Source organism: Sceloporus occidentalis, unplaced genomic scaffold (assembly GCF_023333645.1).
Source record: "Sceloporus occidentalis isolate IW3139 unplaced genomic scaffold, rSceOcc1.0.p SCAF_4, whole genome shotgun sequence".
In the NCBI taxonomy this organism is placed as follows: Eukaryota; Metazoa; Chordata; class Lepidosauria; order Squamata; family Phrynosomatidae; genus Sceloporus; species Sceloporus occidentalis.
In genome coordinates, this window is record NW_028316984.1 from 89024993 (window position 1) to 89032166 (window position 7174).

Here is a 7174-nt window from a genome sequence, read left to right on the forward strand (position 1 = left end):
GGGTATGTTCTTTGGGAGGAGACAAATTTTTAAAAGACTGAAGAACATGCAATATCAGTTTTACAGAATTAAAGTCACTGTATTACTTGAAAAAACTAAATTCTATCATGGATACCTTCTTTTGGCATCATGTTTGATATATTAAAAGCACTTTTTTTCTAGATTTCCAGAAAAAATGTTAACTGTATTATTACTATTATTTCATTACAAATGGAGCTGCAAGATCTCGAACTCTAAGGAACACCTGATGTATAAAGAACTGGTTTGCTTTTGTCCGATTATGAGAAGCAGGCAGGAAAACACAGTTTAAAAAAAAAACAGAAGAAAACATCAACATTAGTAAAGCAAAGAAAACTGTTTGCTTCACCTAGCCTTCTGCAGTTGTGCCAAGAAGATAAAGCATTCCCATAAAAGGAATCAAAAAGGGAAACCAAGATGAGAAGGGGAAGGAAAAATATGAACAACTTGTAAATATTTTATTCACCCTTCTAAATGAAGGTATTCCGTAATCCAATCTTCTTTCAGTTTTTCCTGGAGAAAATTAGCTTCTAAAAATTGAGAAAACTGGTTTTCCCCTCCCCCCCCCCCCCCCGATATTTTTCTGAGCCTTCACATTTCTAGTAGCAACTGAGAGATTAAAAATTCTTAACCCCTCTTCTGAGTTTTTGGCATTTGGCCTTTTGGCTGGGGAAACACTGTGATGTCCTCTCCTTAGCAATCTCCCCTCCACAGTTAAGGGTGCAGCAGGATCTTGTGTTGGAATGCCTAACATGTGGAATAGGTGTCAAGGAGTACAGAATGAACTGGAGCTGCCCTATTGCTAATATTATCCACTGTGGATTTTAATTTAGCCACTTGTGTAAGCAAAGGAGTGTATTAGCCACCATCTGTTTATAGCTGTAATCCTTATAGCTGCGTTTGAATCAGTGTAGTACAGTGCACCCTTGTTATACGCTAGGATTTGGTTCCAAGATCCCCCGTGTATATCAAAATCCGTGTTTGCTCGAGTCTCGTTAAATATAATGACATAGCAAAATGGTGTCCCTTGTTTAAAAAAATGGAAAATGAAGGTTTGATATTTGAAATTTATACTTTTTTTGAACATTTTCAAACCATGTATGCTTGAATCTGTGTATAAAAAAATCTGTGTATAAGAAGGGCCGGCTGTAGTCATAGAATCATAGAGTTGGAAGAGACTGCAAGGGCCATTCAGTCCAACTCCCTGCCATGCAGGAAATCCAAATCAAAGCATCCCTGACAGATGGCCATCCAGCCTCCGTTTGAAGACCTCCAAGGAGGGAGACTCCACTACACTCCAAGGGAATTTATTCCACTGTCGGACAGCCCTTACTGTCAGGAAGTTCCTCCTAATGTTGAGGTGGAATCTCTTTCCTGTAGCTTGCATCCATTGCTCCGGGTCCTAGTCTCAGGAGCAGCAAAAAACAAGCTTGCTCCCTCCTCAATATGGCATCCCTTCAAATATTTAAACAGGGCTATCATATCACCTCTTAACCTTCTTTTCTCTAGGCTAAACATATCCAGCTCCCTAAGTTGTTCCTCATAGGGCTTCATGGTTTCCAGACCCTTCACCATTATAGTCGCCCTCCTTTGGACACGCTCCAGTTTCTCAATGTCCTTTTTGAATTGTGGGGCCCAGAACTGGACACAGTATTCCAGGTGGGGCCTGACCAGAGCAGAATATAGTGGCACTATTACTTCCCTTGATCTAGACACTATACTTCTATTGATGCAGCCTAATATCGCATTGGCCTTGTTAGCTGCCGCATCACACTGTTGACTCATGTTCAACTTGTGGTCTACTTGGACTCCTAGATCCCTTTCACATGTTGTCTCCTTAAGCCAGGTGTCCTCCATCCTATATCATGTATACACGACAGCTTTTTGTCAATATGAGACCTTCACTTCTTCCCTTGAAAGTAATCAATGCCATCATCTAGCTGTCTAGCCCGTTAATGAAGTAACTCTACAGTACTATATATGACATCACTCACATATGTAGTAGTCACTCAGTGAACTTGATTTTACTCTAATCATATCAATTGCCAGGCGTGTTTTAGAGTCACTTTTAAAAATGCATTGCAGGTTGATTTCCCTGGAAGAAGGCTATACAGATATTTTTTGTTTGAAACAAAATGGGCTGAGGAATTAAACTTTTTTCCCATACGTTCTGAAACTCAGTCCTTTTTAAAAACATCTCATCTCATCTTCTGTATAAATAAAAATGTAAATGTTCGTTTATTCAAAATCTTAAACCTCTGAAAGTTCTTCACCAATTGCTTTGAAATTTTGACACAACGTTCCATTTGAATACACATGTTTTTATATACCTGCTATGTTTTTATATACCTACTATTATATAGATGTCACACCTGCCAGATAAAAATATGTTTTTTTGAAAAACAGCACCATCTGTTGGACGTAACAGCAACACACGCTATATTAAATATTTTACGATTCCATTTCAGTGTTTCCGATATAAGTCACTGTGTGCTGTTGGTCACTGTGAGCTGCTGGTTGCCATCCTCTGGAGTTTGCCGGCTCCTGAGGGTCCCTTTGGGACCCTCAGAAGCCGGCAAACTGGCCTTGAAGGACGGGAGCCAGCGGCAAAAGCTGATCTAGACACAGATTGCTTCTCACATGGACAATTATATGTTGCATGTTCTAGACATAGCAAACCAGACAATCTCTATATCTACATAGACAATGGAGCAACAAAAATATTGCATACCCACAAGCATTGTGGATTTACATTTTTCAGAAATGTATGCTCTCTCTTTTCTTTCTTTTCCACTTAACCAGGCTGAGCCACAGCAACACGTGGCCAGGTACAGCTAGTAAATTAATAAAGCTTCACTTTTGTTTGAAGTGAAGCTGTACTGGAACCCACTTTTGTTTATCATCCTTTAATGGGCACAGCCCTGCATATTTTTAAGTATCTCTGCAATGGAAGAGCAGAAAATCTCAGCTGACCACATGTACAGAGATGATTCAATACCTGGGTGACCATAAACCCCACAGCAAGCAGCTCATCATCAAACCCTGTTTTATTGACATGGCTGGTTAATTTCAGCTTAGAAACAAAATCCTAGAATCATAGAGCTGAAGGGGCACCATATGCCCTTGAATCCAGCCCCCTGTTCAATGCAGGATCTTCAGCTAAAGCATCCCCAGCATGTAGCTGTCAAGCCTCTTTTTGAAGATGTCCAGAAGAGAAGACCACCACTTCATTGCTCTTACTCTCAAGATGTTCCTTCTAATGTTCAATCAAGATCTACTCTTCTGTAACTTCAAACCATTAGACCTTGTCCTGCCCTCTGGAGCAGCAGAGAACAGGCCTGTCTTCCCCTCTCTGTGACAGCCATTGAGGTATTTCAAGAGTGCAATCATGTCACCCATCAAGTCTTCTCTTCACCAAGTTGAACATGCCCAGCTCCTTCAACCTTTCCTCTTATGTTTTGTTCTCCATACCTCTTATCATCCTCACTGCCCTTCTCTGAACTCACTCCAGTTTGTCTATATCATTCTTAAAATAAGTTGCCCAGAATTCAATGCAGTACAGCCTGACCAGTGCAGAACATAGTAGAACTATTACGTCCCTCAGCTTGGAAATTATGCTTATATTAATGCAGGCTAAAATAGCATTTGCCTTTTTTGTAACAGCACCATACTGCTGGGTTATGTTCAAAGGTCCTTTTTGAATGTAGTATTGTTGAGCCATGTATCACCCATCCTATACCTGTGCATTTGGTTTTTGTGGCCTAAATGGAGAATTTTGCATCTGTCAATTTAGTTTCTTTCTTTTTTTAACATGTCTGTCCAATTTTCTATTTTATCTAGGTCCTTTTGTATTCAGTTCCTCTCTTCCAATGTGTTAGCCACTCCTATCAGTTTTGTGCCATCTGTAAACTTTATGATGATTCCCTTCACCACATCATCTAAATCACTGATAAAAATGTAAAATAGCAAGGGCCCTAGGACAGATCCCTGAGGTACTCTATTCAAGGCTTCCTTCCAGTTTGAAGTGCAAGCATTGATAACAACTCTTAGAACATGGTTTTCCAACCAGTTATGGATCCATCTGACAAGTGTTCCCATCTATTCACATTTTATCAGTTTGTTAATTAAAATATTATGAGGAACCTTATCAAGCACTTAGAATTCTCTGTTAGATAGTTCTCCTGAACTACAGTTCCCAAGATACCCTGAAAAGATAATAAAGTGGGGTATCTTGGGATTTGTAGTGTGGTGGGTGCAGTTGAGTTATTTAGCAGAGGACTCTAAACTATGATTTCCAGCATTCCTTGAGATGGATCCTTGACAGTTAAAGTGGTATCAAACTTCATATATTCATTGTGTTTTATATAAACCATCTCCCAGCCCTGGGCAATGTATCTTACAGATGAAGGCATAACCATTAACTGCAATGTGGGCAAACTACAGCTCTCCAGATATTATTGGACCATGGTTCCCATCAACTGTCACCATTGCTATACAAATAGCTCTCAATTGGGCAGGTGAAGTATTTTCATATATTGCTAGATTTCAACTCCAGGAAGACCCAGACAGCTTAGACAGTCATCTTGGGTTCTGGAAACTAAAGATTAACATCTTGGAACATCTTTGGTTGAACACCATTGCTCTAGACAAGTGGTTCTCGGCCTTTTCTTTACCAGGGATCCCTTTAAATATCTTGCATTGCTGCAGACCCTAAGACTTAATTCAAGACATCATCATCATCATCATCATCATCATCATCATCATCATCTGAACACTGACCATTAACAACTATACCATCCATTAAACCTCCCTCAAAGGTGCCAGAGAGGAAGGGAAGACTTTTCTCCTGCTTCTTCCGGCCAGTTTGAAGCTGTTTTGGATTGAACAGCAATACTCAAGCCAGCCTTTGCATTGGCATCTGCCATGTGGCTGCTGTGCTGTGGGGAAGAAGTGGGCTGAGCAGCCTTCAGGCCTTAATGAATCCCCTGTGAGGACATCACAATTCCCTGGGGGTCTACAGACCACAGATTAAGAACCACTGTTCTAGACTGTACTGGGATACTTCCATATTTCATGGGAGGGAATAGGATGATGTTGGATTACAACTCCCAGCATTCCTCATCATTGGCTATGCTGGTTAGGGCTGATGGAAATTATGTCCCTGTACCATCTGGAGGGCCGCATGAGTCCCACTCCAGCCATACATTATGTCATTAATCCTTAAAACAACTCTGAAAGGTAGGTCATGATAGTATTCCCCGTAATGTAAATAGGTGTGGTGGAAGATTGCAGCTGAGAAAATAGTCACTTGCTTAAATTAATTAAAGAGTTCACAACAGAGATTAAATCTGAATCACAGATTATCTGTTTTACGGTTTAGTCTCTAAACCATTATATCAATCCACTAGTAGGTGGAAATAAATAAACTGTTAACTTGCAAAATATGTTTTGACTGTTGTAGCTCCCCCTCTTTGTATCCTTTTCTTTAACTGAAGAAATCTAGACTTGGCTATGTACAGTTCAACAGCAAAACTAAAGCAAACAACCATGCTCAGGACTGCTACACAACTACACAACTAAATCTGGTAGAGTTCATTAAGCAGGCGGATGGCAAGTTGCATGAACTGTTACATTGTTTTCCAGATGACCTAGAAACATTGTCATTTAGTTTCCAACTGATTCGGAGATCTCTTCTTTGTAACCATGTCTGAAGATAAGCACAGCTGACATTTCCTTTGAGCAACATGCCAAGTACAAGACAACACTAAAATCTGCTCCGCTGCACTGTCCATAGTGTAATTAATACCAAAGAGGCAACAAATATTACCAAACCTTTTTGTGTTGACTGCAAGGATGGAGTACATCTTCACTTCCACCAAGGAGAGGAAGGACACGTTCTGTTTTTAAAAGGTTTTGAGTTGTAAAATCAACAAAAATTTATTTTGCTGAAGTACATGTCCTAAATCTACCAGTTTTTGAAAGCTGGCTTTTGAATCCAGGTGGCACTTTTGACCATTTATTCATTTGAGCTCTGAAAAGTCCTGTTCATTTATTATGTCTTGTTCACGTGTGCAAAGATATACAGAATTTCCAGCAGAGGCCTTGAAGGCTCAAAAGACAAATAAAATTAAACCAAATAAAATAGTAACATATGAGACTGCTATAAGAAAATTTTATTCCTTTTGTTTTAAAGAGCTTATATAAAATTATGTAAGGGCCAAGGCGTAAAGAAAAGCCACTTTTCAGCTGCTCATTCAAAGATAAGCAGTCAAAAGAGCCTTATCTCCTGCTCCTTCCTACCAAATTTCAGGCAGGAGACCAATTAATGAATGGGTTCATATAGAATCAGGCACTCCTTAAGATAGGCAACACCCATGCTCCTGGGTTTTAAAAATGAAGAGCAACTTTAATTGAGTCTAAAGATAAGCTGATAATGAAGCTAAACAGCGCTGAGCGATGTGATCACAATACTTCATACCAGAGGTGGGCAAACTGTGGCTCTCTAGATTTTGTTAGACTTCCACTTCCAGCCTTCTTCACCATTGGTTAGGTTGCCTATAACTGATGAGAAGGGCAGTCCAACAACATTTGGAGGGCTGCACTTTTTCCACCTCATCTTAAAAGCTGGGGAAAGCTATTTTTTTGGATGGCACTTCCCCACATCCCTTACATAGCCACTGGCTATGCTGGCTGGGAAGTTCTGGAACCGTAGTCTAAAAATGTAACTTTTCCAAGTTCTGCTCACATCTGGCAACTGTATTCTGAAGCTTCCAAATATCTTTCCAACTCCCCAATGCAAAGTATGCTGTAGTTATTCAACCAGGATGTAACAAGGGCATGAATGATGACATCTTTTTCTCCACATACAATTGGAGAAAGCTATGCTATGATAGGTTTGACACTATTCAACAAAGAAAAAGAAGTATCTCTGTCATCCACAAGGGGATGCTAGTGTACAAGGATTTAAGAAATGTGAAATTACAGGTGGAAGATCACAAAAAGTGCAGTAGCATGGGAGAGAGCTCAGTCTTCTCCTCCTACAGTGTCCCCCTACATTTAGTATACAATAGCAGTGCTTCAATGCCAACTTTCTCCTTTTTGTCTCTGGATGAGCTGGTTCCTCAGAAATGCAGAAATGCCAAATATTGGGGACTTG